Source organism: Ranitomeya variabilis, chromosome 5 (genome assembly GCF_051348905.1).
Source record: "Ranitomeya variabilis isolate aRanVar5 chromosome 5, aRanVar5.hap1, whole genome shotgun sequence".
NCBI classification, from domain to species: Eukaryota; Metazoa; Chordata; class Amphibia; order Anura; family Dendrobatidae; genus Ranitomeya; species Ranitomeya variabilis.
In genome coordinates this window covers 9751173-9766570 of record NC_135236.1, presented here as the reverse complement: position 1 = coordinate 9766570, position 15398 = coordinate 9751173, and the positions used below count along the sequence as shown (strand labels likewise).

Here is a 15398-nt window from a genome sequence, read left to right as displayed (position 1 = left end):
AGCAACCTTCACCCTCATCCACAGCCAGGAGATAAGAGGCAATGTCAGCAATGACTGAGGTGAGGTGCATTAGTATTCAGCCCCCTGTAGTCTAATCACCCTAAATAAAATCCTGCGTGAAAAATAGCCCCCAGAAGTCACATCATTAATACATTGCGTCCACCTGGGTGTGATTCCTTCTCAGTATAACTGCAGCTTTTCTGTGAAGGCCTCAGAGGTTTATGTGCGAACATTAGGGACCAAACAGCATGATGAAAGCCAAGGAGCCCACCAGACAGGTCAGGGATAAAGGTATAAAGTTATGAAGAGTAAAGTAGGGTTAGGTTATAAACAATAGCCCAAGCTCTGAACATCTCATGGAGCACTGTATAATCTAGCATCAAAAAATGGAAGGAGTACGGCACAACTGCAAACCTACGAAGACATGGCCATCCAACTAACCTGACATTAAAGTATGGAGAGCACTAATGAGAGAAACAGCTGCTCGGCCTATGGTCACTGGAGGAGCCGCAGAGATCCACAGCTGAGGGGGAGAATCTGTGCACAGGACAAGGATTAGTCATACTAGATGGTAGCCCGATTCTAACGCATCGGGTATTCTAGAATGTGTATGTAGTTTATTTATGAAGATTTTAGAATAATACATTGAATACACAGGATTCGGCCGGCCGCGACCAATTAGCGAAGCGTGGTTCAAATCCCGCGCCAATTTGCGGCCGGACTGCGCCTGTAGCTGATTGTTCGCGGCTGGCTGGCTATGTAGCATATAGCACAGCCACGTAGTATATAACAGCCCACGGAGTACATAGCCCAGCCCACGGAGTACATAGCCCAGCCCACGGAGTACATAACACAGGCCACGGAGTACATAACACAGGCCACGGAGTATATAGCACAGCCACGTAGTATATAGCACAGACCACAGAGTGTATAACAGCCCACGTAGCATATAACACAGCCCACGTAGTTTATACCACAGCCCACGCAGTGTATAACACAGCCCACGCAGTATATAGCAATGTGGGCATCATATCCTTGGTAAAAAAAAAGAATTAAAATAAAAAATAGTTATATACTCACCTTCCGTTGGCCCCGGATCCAGGCGAAGCGGTTACCGACGCTCCTCGCATGCTCCGGTCCCAAGAGTGCATTGTGGTCTCGAGAGATGAAGATGTAGCAGTCTCGCGAGATGAAGACGTAGCGGTCTCGCGAGACCGCAATGCATGGAGCAGTCACCGGAGCGTCGCGATGAGCGGGAAAGGCCGGTTCTGGATCCGAGGGGCCGACGGACGGTGAGTATATAATGATTTTTTATTTTTTTAATTATTTTTAACATTAGATCTTTTAACTATTGATGCCGCATAGGCAGCATCAATAGTAAAAAGTTGGTCACACAGGGTTAATAGCAGCGGTAACGGAGTGCGTTACACCGCGGCATAACGCGGTCTGTTACCGCTGTCATTAAACCTGTGTGAGCGCTGACTGGAGGGGGAGTGTGGAGCGGGTACTGACTGCGGGGAGGAAGGAGCGGCCATTTTGCCGCCGCACTGTGCCCGTCACGGATTGGTCGCGGCAAAACGGCCACGACCACTCAGCTACTTGGATTTCAATGACAGACAGACAGGCCGCGACCAATGAATATCCGTGACAGACAGAAAGACAGACGTAAAGTGACCCTTAGACAATTATATAGTAGAATATATATATATATATTATATATATGTATATATATATAGCTCTATATATCTATATATAGATATATATCTATATATAGATATATATCTATATATCTATAGATATATCTATATATATATATATATATCTATATATATATATATATATATATATATATATATATATATATATATCTGTATATATACACTCACCGGCCACTTTATTAGGTACACCATGCTAGTAACGGGTTGGACCCCCTTTTGCCTTCAGAACTGCCTCAATTCTTCGTGGCATAGATTCAACAAGGTGCTGGAAGCATTCCTCAGAGATTTTGGTCCATATTGACATGATGGCATCACACAGTTGCCGCAGATTTGTCGGCTGCACATCCCAAAGATGCTCCATACAAGGCAGGATGGATCCATGCTTTCATGTTGTTTACGCCAAATTCTGACCCTACCATCCGAATGTCGCAGCAGAAATCGAGACTCATCAGACCAAGCAACGTTTTTCCAATCTTCTACTGTCCAATTTCGATGAGCTTGTACAAATTGTAGCCTCAGTTTCCTGTTCTTAGCTGAAAGGAGTGGTACCCGGTGTGGTCTTCTGCTGCTGTAGCCCATCTGCCTCAAAGTTCGACGCACTGTGCGTTCACAGATGCTCTTAGGCCTACCTTGGTTGTAACGGGTGGCGATTTGAGTCACTGTTGCCTTTCTATCAGCTCGAACCAGTCTGCCCATTCTCCTCTGACCTCTGGCATCAACAAGGCATTTCCGCCCACAGAACTGCCGCTCACTGGATTTTTTTTCTTTTTCGGACCATTCTCTGTAAACCCTAGAGATGGTTGTGCGTGAAAATCCCAGTAGATCAGCAGTTTCTGAAATACTCAGACCAGCCCTTCTGGCACCAACAACCATGCCACGTTCAAAGGCACTCAAATCACCTTTCTTCCCCATACTGATGCTCGGTTTGAACTGCAGGAGATTGTCTTGACCATGTCTACATGCCTAAATGCACTGAGTTGCCGCCATGTGATTGGCTGATTAGAAATTAAGTGTTAACAAGAAGTTGGACAGGTGTACTATATATACACACACACACACACAGTACAGAGCAAAAGTTTGGACACACCTTCTCATTTACAGGTGTTTCTGTATTTTCATGACTATGAAAATTGTACATTCACAGTGAAGGCATCAAAACTATGAATTAACACATGTGGAATTATATACTTAACAAAAAAGTGTGAAACAACTGAAATTATGTCTTATGTTCTAGGTTCTTCAAAGTAGCCACCTTTTGCTTTGATGACTGCTTTGCACTCTTGATATTCTCTTGATGAGCTTCACGAGGTAGTCACTGGGAATGGTCTTCCAACAATCTTGAAGGAGTTCCCAGAGATGCTTAGCACTTGTTGGCCCTTTTGCCTTCACTCTGCGGTCCTGCTCACCCCAAACCATCTCGATTGGGTTCAGGTCTGGTGACTGTGGAGGCCAGGTCATCTGGTGTAGCACCCATCACTCTCCTTCGTGGTCAAATAGCCCTTACACAGCCTGGAGGTGTGTTTGGGGTCATTGTCCTGTTGAAAAATAAATGATGGTCCAACTAAATGCAAACCGGATGGAATAGCATGCTGCTGCAAGATGCTGTGGGAGCCATGCTGGTTCAGTATGCCTTCAATTTTGAATAAATCCCCAACAGTGTCACCAGCAAAGCCCCCCCACACCATCACACCTCCTCCACCATGCTTCACGGTGGGAACCAGGCATGTAGAGCCCATATGTTCACCTTTTCTGCATCACACAAAGACACGGTGGTTGGAACCAAAGATCTCAAATTTGGACTCATCAGACCAAAGCACAGATTTCCACTGGTCTAATGTCCATTCCTTGTGTTCTTTAGCCCAAACAAGTCTCTTCTGCTTGTTGCCTGTCCTTAGCAGTGGTTTCCTAGCAGCTATTTTACCATGAAGACCTGCTGCACAAAGTCTCCTCTTACCAGTTGTTGTAGAGATGTGTCTGCTGCTAGAACTCTGTGTGGCATTGACCTGGTCTCTAATCTGAGCTGCTGATAACCTGCGATTTCTGAGGCTGGTGACTCGGATAAACTTATCCTCAGAAGCAGAGGTGACTCTTGGTCTTCCTTTCCTGGGGCGGTCCTCATGTGAGCCAGTTTCTTTGTAGTGCTTGATGGTTTTTGCCACTGCACTTGGGGACACTTTCAAAGTTTTCCCAATTTTTCGGACTGACTGACCTTCATTTCTTAAAGTAATGATGTCCACTCGTTTTTCTTTACTTTGCTGCTTTTTACTTGCCATAATACAAATTCTTACAGTCTATTCAGTAGGACTATCAGCTGTGTATCCACCAGACTTCTGCTCAACACAACTGACGGTCCCAACCCCATTTATAAGGCAAGAAGTCCCACTTATTAAACCTGACAGGGCACACCTGTGAAGTGAAAACCATTCCCGGTGACTACCTCTTGAAGATCATCAAGAGAATGCCAAGAGTGCGCAAAGCAGTCATCAAAGTAAAAGGTGGCTACTTTGAAGAACCTAGAATATAAGACATAATTTCAGTTGTTTCACACTTTTTTGTTAAGTATATAATTCCACATGTGATAATTCATAGTTTTGATGCCTTCAGTGTGAATGTACAATTTTCATAGTCATGAAAATACAGAAAAATCTTTAAATGAGAAGGTGTGTCCAAACCTCTGCTTTGTATTGTGTGTGTGTGTGTATATATATATATATATATATATATCTAATATATAAAGCTGAATGTGTGTGTGTGTGTATGTATGTATGTATGTATGTATGTATGTCCGGGATTGGCATCTGAACCGTAGCAGCTACAGCCACAAAATTTTGCACAGTCACACGTCTGGACCCCGAGAGCGTCATAGGCTATGTTGTGAGGTGAAATTTTAACCCCGCGCTTTCCAATTCACCAAACAATTTTGCCCCTATCTACATAATGGGGAAAAAGTGAAAGGAAAAGTGTTGGAGGCGTCGCAGCTACAGGCACAAAATTTTGCACAGTCACACGTCTGGACCCTGAGAGCGTCAAAGCTATATTGTGAGGTGAAATTTTAACCCCGCGCTTTCCAAGTCACCAAACAATTTTGCCCCTATCTACATAATGGGGAAAAAATGAAAGGAAAAGTGTTGGAGGCAAATTAACAGCTGCTAGATGTGAACAAGGGGGACTTAAAGAATGACAGCGATGGCACCAAAGAGTATATACTGTACAGTTGCTAAGGTGGGGCCCCAACATGGGATAATCACACCACCACGGGGATATGAACACACACACAAAATGCGCCACACACTACCACGTGCTCGAACACATATACCACCCTCAGTGCACATTTCACCACACATACACCAACCTCGCCACATAAAAGTAGAAACACAAAAGTCGCCGCTCAAAACTCGCCACGCGCAAAACTCTCCACATGCAAAACTCGCCACACGTGCAAAACTCGCCACACGCAAAACTTGCACACGCAGAAAAATTGCCACACGCAGAAAAATTGCCACATGCACAAAAGTTGCAACACATGCAAAAGTTGCCTCACACAAAACTTGCACATACTCAAAAGGCACCACACATAAAACTCGCCACGCGCAAAACTCGCCATGCGCAAAACTTGCTGCACACAACTTGCTACACTAACCTGTCACATGCAACTCGACACACAAAAAGTTGCTACACGCATGTCGCCACACAAAACTCATCTCACAAAAGTCCCTACATGCATGTCGCCACACGCAACTCAACACACACAACTTGACACACGAAACTCGCCCTAAAACACACACAAGTCTGGTATCCTTCAAAAATAAAAATCTGATTAATAAGCAGACAAACTACAAGAGCAACAAATGTACCATATAGGAATCCGGCAGCTGTCAGTCACATGACCAGTCTATTATGTGTATGTGTGAGCTAATATATACTGCCAGGGGGTGGCCTTACTGTTGGCTGGGGATTTATCAGGCTGCCATTTTAGCTTACAAATACTGAGGTAAAAATACTGACCAAATAACGTGTGAACGAGGGCTAATACAGGAGGAGATGGCATACAGCTATATACTATATACAGGAGATGACACACAGGTATATACTATTTACAGGGGAGATGACACACAGGTATATACTATATACAGGAGGAGATGACACACAGATATATACTATATACAGGAGAGATGACACAGGTATATACTATATAGAGGAGGAGATGACATACAGGTATATACTACATACAGGAGGAGATGACATACAGGTATATACTATATACAGGAGGAGATGACACACAGGTATATACTATATACAGGAGCAGATTACCTACAGGTATATAGTATATACAGGAGGAGATGACACAGGTATATGCTATGTATAGGAGGAGATGACATACAGGTATATACTATATACAGGAGATGACACACAGATATATACTATATATAGGTGAGATGACACACAGGTATATACTATATACAGGAGATTACATACAGGTATATCTAATATATAAAGCTGAATGTGTGTATGTATGTATGTGTGTATGTCCGGGATTGGCATCTGTACCGTCGCAGCTACAGCCACAAAATTTTGCACAGTCACACGTCTGGACCCCGAGAGCGTCATAGGCTATGTTGTGAGGTGAAATTTTAACCCCGCGCGTTCCAATTCACCAAACAATTTTGCTCCTATCTACATAATGGGGAAAAAGTGAAGGGAAAAGTGTTGGAGGAAAATTGACAGCTGCCAGATGTGAACAATGAGGACTTAAAGAATGAGAGCGATGGCGACAAAGAGTATATACCGTACAGTTGCTAAGGTGGGGCCCCGACATGGGATACTCACCACACACGGGGATATGAACACAAACACAAAATGCGCCACACACTACCATGTGCTTGAACACATATACCACCCTCAGCACACATTTCACCACACACACACACCAACCTCGCCACATAAAAGTCGAAACACAAAAGTCACCACTCAAAACTCGCTACATGCAAAACTCGCCATATGCAAAACTAGGCTCACGCAAAACTCGCCACACGTGCAAAACTCACCTCATGGAAAACTCACCTCATGCAAAACTTGCACACACAGAAAAATTGCCACATGTACAAAAGTTGCACCACATGCAAAAGTTGCCTCACACAAAACTTGCACATACTCAAAATGCACCACACATAAAACTCGCCACGCGCAAAACTCGCCATGCACAAATCTTGCTGCACACAACTTGCTACACTAACCTGTCACATGCAACTCAACACACAAAATGTTGCTACACGCATGTCGCCACACAAAACTCATCTCACAAAAGTCGCTACATGCATGTCGCCACACGCAACTCAACACACACAACTTGACACATAAAACTCGCCCTAAAACACACACAAGTCTGGTATTGTCCTTCAAAAATAAAAATCTGATTAATAAGCAAACTACAAGAGCAACAAATGTACCATATAGGAAATACGGCAGCTGTCAGTCACATGACCTGTCTATTATGTGTATGTGTGAGCTAATATATACTGCCAGGCGGGAGGGCTTCCTGTTGGCTGGGGATTTATCAGGCTGCCAATAGCAACCAATCACAGCTCAGCTTCTATTTTGCTACAGTTAATTAACCTGAGCTCTGATTGGTTAATATAGGCAACAAAGACATTCTCAGTATAACAAAGCTAATATATGTTGTGAAATGCTTCTATTTGCTTAGTTTTTGCCTTTTAATAATTACATTTCTATCTATTTGTTTTGTGGTTTTTGTGTGCAGAATAAATTTTTGTTAACACATTCTATTTTGCTAACAGCAGTCATTAACCCGGGCGAAGCCGGGTAGTACAGCTAGTATATATATATATATATATATATATATATATATATATATATATATATATATATATATATATATATATATATATATATATATATACATACACACACATACATACACATATATACTGTGAAGGATGAGGAAGACTTCATTTTGGATTTTTGAATTTAGGCCCCATAGATTATCCAGAGATCTTCCTCCACTCTTGAAGTGTTGAAGTGGCCCTACTCTTGGGAAAAGTACTCAGAGCAGAACTTTGTCCAAACGGCCAGAGAATTAGAGGCCATGTGTTAATGAAGGCAGAGCTAGGACCCCCTGCTGTCTTTTGTGCAAGTCTGCCTACGTCAAGGGAAAACTCTAGACTCCGACACCTAGAGTTGAACTATGATAGTACCGTGCATCTCAGGGTTATATCTGACATACCACCAGAACCCTGGGAGACCTCCGCACGCACTTCTGCGTCTCATATTTCTCTAGCGGTCCTGGATTGCGAGTTATTGAGACTGCCCCTCCAGAACCTCTTAGCCGACCCAAGTTTGGACTCTATCGGTCCAGCCCCAAAGAACCCGTTGAGATGTCAGTCGTCCCGTTCGGACCTCCCACTAGGAAGTTATGACCCATCCTAGATATTGGGAATTATTTCAGCTAGGAGGTTAACGGAGAATTCAGTCCAACCCAGAGGGGCGGTGGCAAATATGGGAGGGGGCGAGCTAGGGGTTAAAAGCTAGCTACACACCTTTAGCCTTTATCTTTTTTCTACCACGGAAGCCACGTCACATCACGTGTGGAGACGGACCAGAAACTAAGAAGGTGCCTGTGGATACGAGAGCTTCCCTTCATCCACAAGCGATAAGAAACAGTAACGTGACACATACAGCTAACTGCAATCCCAACCTGTACCCTACCTTTATCTGTACTTCTGGCTACAATATCTGTATATATCTGTATTAACTAGTGCGCCTTTTGGTAATTTTGGGCTGCTCTTTTATCTCGAAACCCTGTTTCCCACATCTGTGAGTCCGGCTAGTACTTATACGCTACATGGGGTTGGTTTCTGACCCGATATAAGCTTGATAACGGACCGGGCTTATACCTAACAATGAACTGGTGGGAGCATACCATTCTGGGGTTATTGGGGGATCCTGGCAGTGAAGGATCAGAGGTTGATATCTATATTCCCAGCCTGGGACTGGAGATAAACAGTGTGTCCGTAAAGTCATAGTGCACTTTTGACCAGTCACAGGATTTATTAGTTGACATTTTGGCGCCCTATCTCAGGCCAAATCATATCAGAGGAGAGATAACAAGAACCAATCAAACAATACAAACTAATTTAAGCTGTTGCTGAGCCCCCAGTCAGATTAACCCCTGATGAACTGAACTGATTAATACACTGCCAGGTCTGTGACATCATGCACCCACAAGCTTATGCCAGCTGTGTGGTTTTCCATGCCAGTTGAGATGTGGACGGTACAGTGGAAAGTTCAGTGTGTTCTGTGGCTCACTAAATTCGAATCCGTGACCAAAGTACTATGTGAATATCGGCACGTTTATAACGAAGCGCCAACACATAGGAATAACATTACTCAGTGGGTTAAGCAGTTGAAGGAAACCGGCAGTTTGGTGGAGAAACCCTGTGATAGGCCCATTTTTTTCGGTCTGTGACGGCAAACACATATCTTGACATGTTGGAATTGTACGCAGTGCCACAATTTCCAGAAGGTGTCAACTTTCAACAGGACGGCGCTCCTCCACACTATGCCACCATTGTTTGTGAGTTTCTGGATAGAACATTTCCCCGGCGGTGGATAGGCAGGGGTTCTGTGAAGCCATGGCCACCACGATCCCCGGATCTGACGCCCTTAGGCTTTTACTTTTGGGGCTATGTGAAGCAACATGTGTACATTTAACGTATCAACGACATTAATCACTTAAAACAGAGAATTACAGACGTTATTCACTCTGTTACACCAGACGTCCTTAGCCGTGTGTGGCAAGAACTTCACTATCGTTTGGATGTGTGTAGGGCAACAAATGGAGCCCACATCGAACTGCACTCAATAGGTATGAAACTGGGAGAGTTTGTCTTTTATTTGGAGCAGATTTCACATTTCTGTCGTTTTTTGTTGCTTTCCAGCGACTGGTCAAAAGTGCACCATGACTTTACTGACACACTGTATATATACCGCCCTCATTGCAGGGTGCCCCGATAACCAGTATGTGACAGGGCAGCCTCTCAGGCGCCTACTTATCCTAGGTGCAGTTCCCTGACTGACCTGAGGGTAAGTGGGGCGCTAGAGAGCTGCGACTGTGTAAGCTCCGTCACAGATTGGTTACGGCGGGGGGGGGGGGGGGGGATATCCGTTTTCCCCGGCTCCTCTCGTGTGGTTTTCCTTACACATACATACTATAAATATATAAAGACTTCCTTCTCACCCCCAATGAGGCAGCTTTTTACCGTCCCCAGTGTTTGCGATTGCCGTTATTCACCGAATAAAGACGACCGCAAAAAAAAAAAAAAGTCTGATTTTAAATTTATTTTTCTCCCCTCTGATATGATGTAGCACAGTGTTCCCCAACTCCAGTCCTCAAGGACCCCCAACAGGTCATGTTTTCAGGATTTATCACATGGGTAATACTAAGTAAATCCTGAAAACATGACCTGTTGGTGGGCCTTGAGGACTGGAGTTGGGGAACACTGATCTAGCATACCAGAGGAGAGAGAAATGGGGTCCCCAAGCCCTCCTGGTCCCTCCGGTGTCCCCGAACCCTCCAGGTCCCTCCGGTGTCCCCGAACCCTCCAGGTCTGTCCCCCGGAGTCTTCTTCTTGGAAGTAACAGTGATCAAGTTTAAAAAAAATAGTAAATCAACACCCCCCCCCCCACCCCTTTATCGCCCTCTTAATTAGGTAAAGTAATAACATTTAAAAAAAAAAAAAAAGTGTAGGTTGTGGTTGGGGTTGCGTGCGAAAAGACAGACGGCGACAGGGTGGGCCACACACACGGCGACAGGGTGGGCCACACACACGGCGACAGGGTGGGCCACACACACGGCGACAGGGTGGGATATATGGTGACAGGGTGGGATACACGGTGACAGGGTGGGATATATGGTGACAGGGTGGGATATACGGTGACAGGGTGGGATATATGGTGACAGGGTGGGATATATGGTGACAGGGGGGGATATATGGTGACAGGGGGGGATATATGGTGACAGGGGGGGATATATGGTGACAGGGTGGGATATATGGTGACAGGGGGGGATATATGGTGACAGGGTGGGATACACGGTGACAGGGTGGGATACACGGTGACAGGGTGGGATATATGGTGACAGGGTGGGATATACGGTGACAGGGGGGGATATATGGTGACAGGGTGGGATATATGGTGACAGGGGGGGATATATGGTGACAGGGGGGGATATATGGTGACAGGGGGGGATATATGGTGACAGGGTGGGATACACGGTGACAGGGTGGGATACACGGTGACAGGGTGGGATACACGGTGACAGGGTGGGATATATGGTGACAGGGTGGGATATATGGTGACAGGGGGGGATATATGGTGACAGGGGGGGATATATGGTGACAGGGTGGGATATATGGTGACAGGGGGGGATATATGGTGACAGGGTGGGATACACGGTGACAGGGTGGGATACACGGTGACAGGGTGGGATATATGGTGACAGGGTGGGATATACGGTGACAGGGGGGGATATATGGTGACAGGGTGGGATATATGGTGACAGGGGGGGATATATGGTGACAGGGGGGGATATATGGTGACAGGGGGGGATATATGGTGACAGGGTGGGATACACGGTGACAGGGTGGGATACACGGTGACAGGGTGGGATATATGGTGACAGGGGGGATATACGGTGACAGGGTGGGATATATGGTGACAGGGTGGGATATACGGTGACAGGGTGGGATATACGGTGACAGGGGGGGATATATGGTGACAGGGGGGGATATATGGTGACAGGGTGGGATATATGGTGACAGGGTGGGATATATGGTGACAGGGGGGGATATATGGTGACAGGGGGGGATATATGGTGACAGGGGGGGATACACGGTGACAGGGTGGGATATACGGTGACAGGGGGGGATATATGGTGACAGGGGGGGATATATGGTGACAGGGTGGGATATATGGTGACAGGGTGGGATATATGGTGACAGGGTGGGATATATGGTGACAGGGTGGGATATATGGTGACAGGGGGGGATACACGGTGACAGGGTGGGATATACGGTGACAGGGGGGGATATATGGTGACAGGGGGGGATATATGGTGACAGGGTGGGATATATGGTGACAGGGTGGGATATATGGTGACAGGGTGGGATATATGGTGACAGGGGGGGATATATGGTGACAGGGTGGGATATATGGTGACAGGGTGGGATATATGGTGACAGGGGGGATATACGGTGACAGGGTGGGATATATGGTGACAGGGTGGGATATACGGTGACAGGGTGGGATATATGGTGACAGGGGGGGATATATGGTGACAGGGTGGGATATATGGTGACAGGGTGGGATATATGGTGACAGGGGGGGATATATGGTGACAGGGTGGGATATATGGTGACAGGGGGGGATACACGGTGACAGGGCTGTACGCTCGCACGTGGCACAGTGGTGACGGTATACATATGTACACGCCGCACAGCACACCCCTCCCCGGTGCTCGGTCTCCACCCTCGGACCCTCACTCACCTCCCCGGGACCCTCCAGTCGCCATCTTATCATCGAGCCCCCCCCTCTCTCATCACAACGTCTTACGTCACACGCCGGGAGGGCGGGGCCCGATGTCATGACGTTGAACGCTCCTGGATGAGGCCGAATGCGGCGTGCAGTACACCCAGTGACGTCACCAGCTGCTGCTCCAGCGCTCAGCTGGCGGAAGTCTTCGTGTCAGCCATGTGCTTGCCAGGATCAGCCGCTTGGTGGCGCTAGTAAGCGGGAGCAATGCATAGCGTGTGTGACCGTTCATCCCGGGTTATGTCCCGCACATGTGTCCAGTGTAGTGACGTCACTGAATTACTGGGAGCTATGGAAGGTTGTGAGACTTGTAATGTGCCTCATCATGGGGTATAACGAGTGTAATCTCCTCATCATGGGGTATAACGAGTCTAATCTCCTCATCATGAGGTATAACAAGTCTAATCTCCTCGTCATGGGGTATAACGAGTCTAATCTCCTCATCATGGGGTATAACGAGTCTAATCTCCTCATCATGGGGTATAACGAGTCTAATCTCCCTCATCATGGGGTATAACGAGTCTAATCTCCTCATCATGGGGTATAACGAGTCTAATCTTCTCATCATGGGGTATAACGAGTCTAATCTCCTCATCATGGGGTATAACGAGTCTAATCTCCTCATCATGGGGTATAACGAGTCTAATCTCCTCATCATGGGGTATAACGAGTTTAATCTCCCTCATCATGGGGTATAACGAGTCTAATCTCCTCATCATGGGGTATAACGAGTCTAATCTCCTCATCATGGGGTATAACGAGTGTAATCTCCTCATCATGGGGTATAACGAGTCTAATCTCCTCATCATGGGGTATAACGAGTCTAATCTCCTCATCATGGCGTATAACGAGTCTAATCTCCTCATCATGGGGTATAACGAGTCTAATCTCCTCATCATGGGGTATAACGAGTCTAATCTTCTCATCATGGGGTATAACGAGTCTAATCTCCTCATCATGGGGTATAACGAGTCTAATCTCCTCATCATGGGGTATAACGAGTCTAATCTCCTCATCATGGGGTATAACGAGTCTAATCTCCTCATCATGGGGTATAACGAGTCTAATCTCCTCATCATGGGGTATAACGAGTCTAATCTTCTCATCATGGGGTATAACGAGTCTAATCTCCTCATCATGGAGTATAACGAGTCTAATCTCCTCATCATGGGGTATAACGAGTCTAATCTCCTCATCATGGGGTATAACGAGTCTAATCTCCTCATCATGGGGTATAACGAGTCTAATCTTCTCATCATGGGGTATAACGAGTCTAATCTCCTCATCATGGGGTATAACGAGTCTAATCTCCTCATCATGGAGTATAACGAGTCTAATCTCCTCATCATGGGGTATAACGAGTCTAATCTCCTCATCATGGGGTATAACGAGTCTAATCTTCTCATCATGGGGTATAACGAGTCTAATCTCCTCATCATGGGGTATAACGAGTCTAATCTCCTCATCATGGGGTATAACGAGTCTAATCTCCTCATCATGGGGTATAACGAGTCTAATCTCCTCATCATGGCGTATAACGAGTCTAATCTCCTCATCATGGGGTATAACGAGTCTAATCTCCTCATCATGGGGTATAACGAGTCTAATCTCATCATGGGGTATAACGAGTCTAATCTCCTCATCATGGGGTATAACGAGTCTAATCTCCTCATCATGGGGTATAACGAGTCTAATCTTCTCATCATGGGGTGTAACGAGTCTAATCTCCTCATCATGGGGTGTAACGAGTCTAATCTCATCATGGGGTATAACGAGTCTAATCTCCTCATCATGGGGTATAACGAGTCTAATCTCCTCATCATGGGGTGTAACGAGTCTAATCTCCTCATCATGGGGTGTAACGAGTCTAATCTCCTCATCATGGGGTATAACGAGTCTAATCTTCTCATCATGGGGTATAACGAGTCTAATCTCCTCATCATGGGGTGTAACGAGTCTAATCTCATCAAGGGGTATAACGAGTCTAATCTCCTCATCATGGGGTATAACGAGTCTAATCTCCTCATCATGGGGTATAACGAGTCTAATCTCATCATGGGGTGTAACGAGTCTAATCTCATCATGGGGTGTAACAAGTCTAATCTCCCTCATCATGGGGTGTAACGAGTCTAATCTCCTCATCATGGGGTGTAACAAGTCTAATCTCCCTCATCATGGGGTATAACGAGTCTAATCTCCTCATCATGGGGTATAACGAGTCTAATCTCCTCATCATGGGGTATAACGAGTCTAATCTCCTCATCATGGGGTATAACAAGTCTAATCTCCCTCATCATGGGGTATAACGAGTCTAATCTTCTCATCATGGGGTATAACGAGTCTAATCTTCTCATCATGGGGTATAACGAGTCTAATCTCCTCATCATGGGGTATAACGAGTCTAATCTTCTCATCATGGGGTATAACGAGTCTAATCTCCTCATCATGGAGTATAACGAGTCTAATCTCCTCATCATGGGGTATAACGAGTCTAATCTTCTCATCATGGGGTATAACGAGTCTAATCTCATCATGGGGTATAACGAGTCTAATCTCCTCATCATGGGGTATAACGAGTCTAATCTCCTCATCATGGGGTATAACGAGTCTAATCTCCTCATCATGGGGTATAACGAGTCTAATCTCCTCATCATGGGGTATAACGAGTCTAATCTCCTCATCATGGGGTATAACGAGTCTAATCTCCTCATCATGGGGTATAACGAGTCTAATCTCATCATGGGGTATAACGAGTCTAATCTCCTCATCATGGGGTATAACGAGTCTAATCTCCTCATCATGGGGTATAACGAGTCTAATCTTCTCATCATAGGGTGTAACGAGTCTAATCTCCTCATCATGGGGTGTAACGAGTCTAATCTCCTCATCATGGGGTATAACGAGTCTAATCTCCTCATCATGGGGTATAACGAGTCTAATCTCCTCATCATGGGGTGTAACGAGTCTAATCTCCTCATCATGGGGTGTAACGAGTCTAATCTCCTCATCATGGGGTGTAACGAGTCTAATCTCATCATGGGGTATAACGAGTCTAATCTTCTCATCATGGGGTAT

General features: G+C 45.6%; 1 protein-coding gene across 4 annotated transcripts in view; it reads right to left on the bottom strand.

Moving 5' to 3' along the window:
* CAMTA2 (calmodulin binding transcription activator 2) overlaps positions 1–12400 on the bottom strand; it is a 103958-nt gene extending 91558 nt beyond the window's left edge. For all 4 annotated transcript variants that reach the window (XM_077261557.1, XM_077261558.1, XM_077261559.1 and 1 more), the window contains exon 1: positions 12279–12400. The gene's annotated coding sequence lies outside the window, so the exon portion shown is untranslated. The remainder of the gene's footprint in view (positions 1–12278) is intronic.
* Between the last annotated feature and the right edge of the window lie 2998 nt (positions 12401–15398).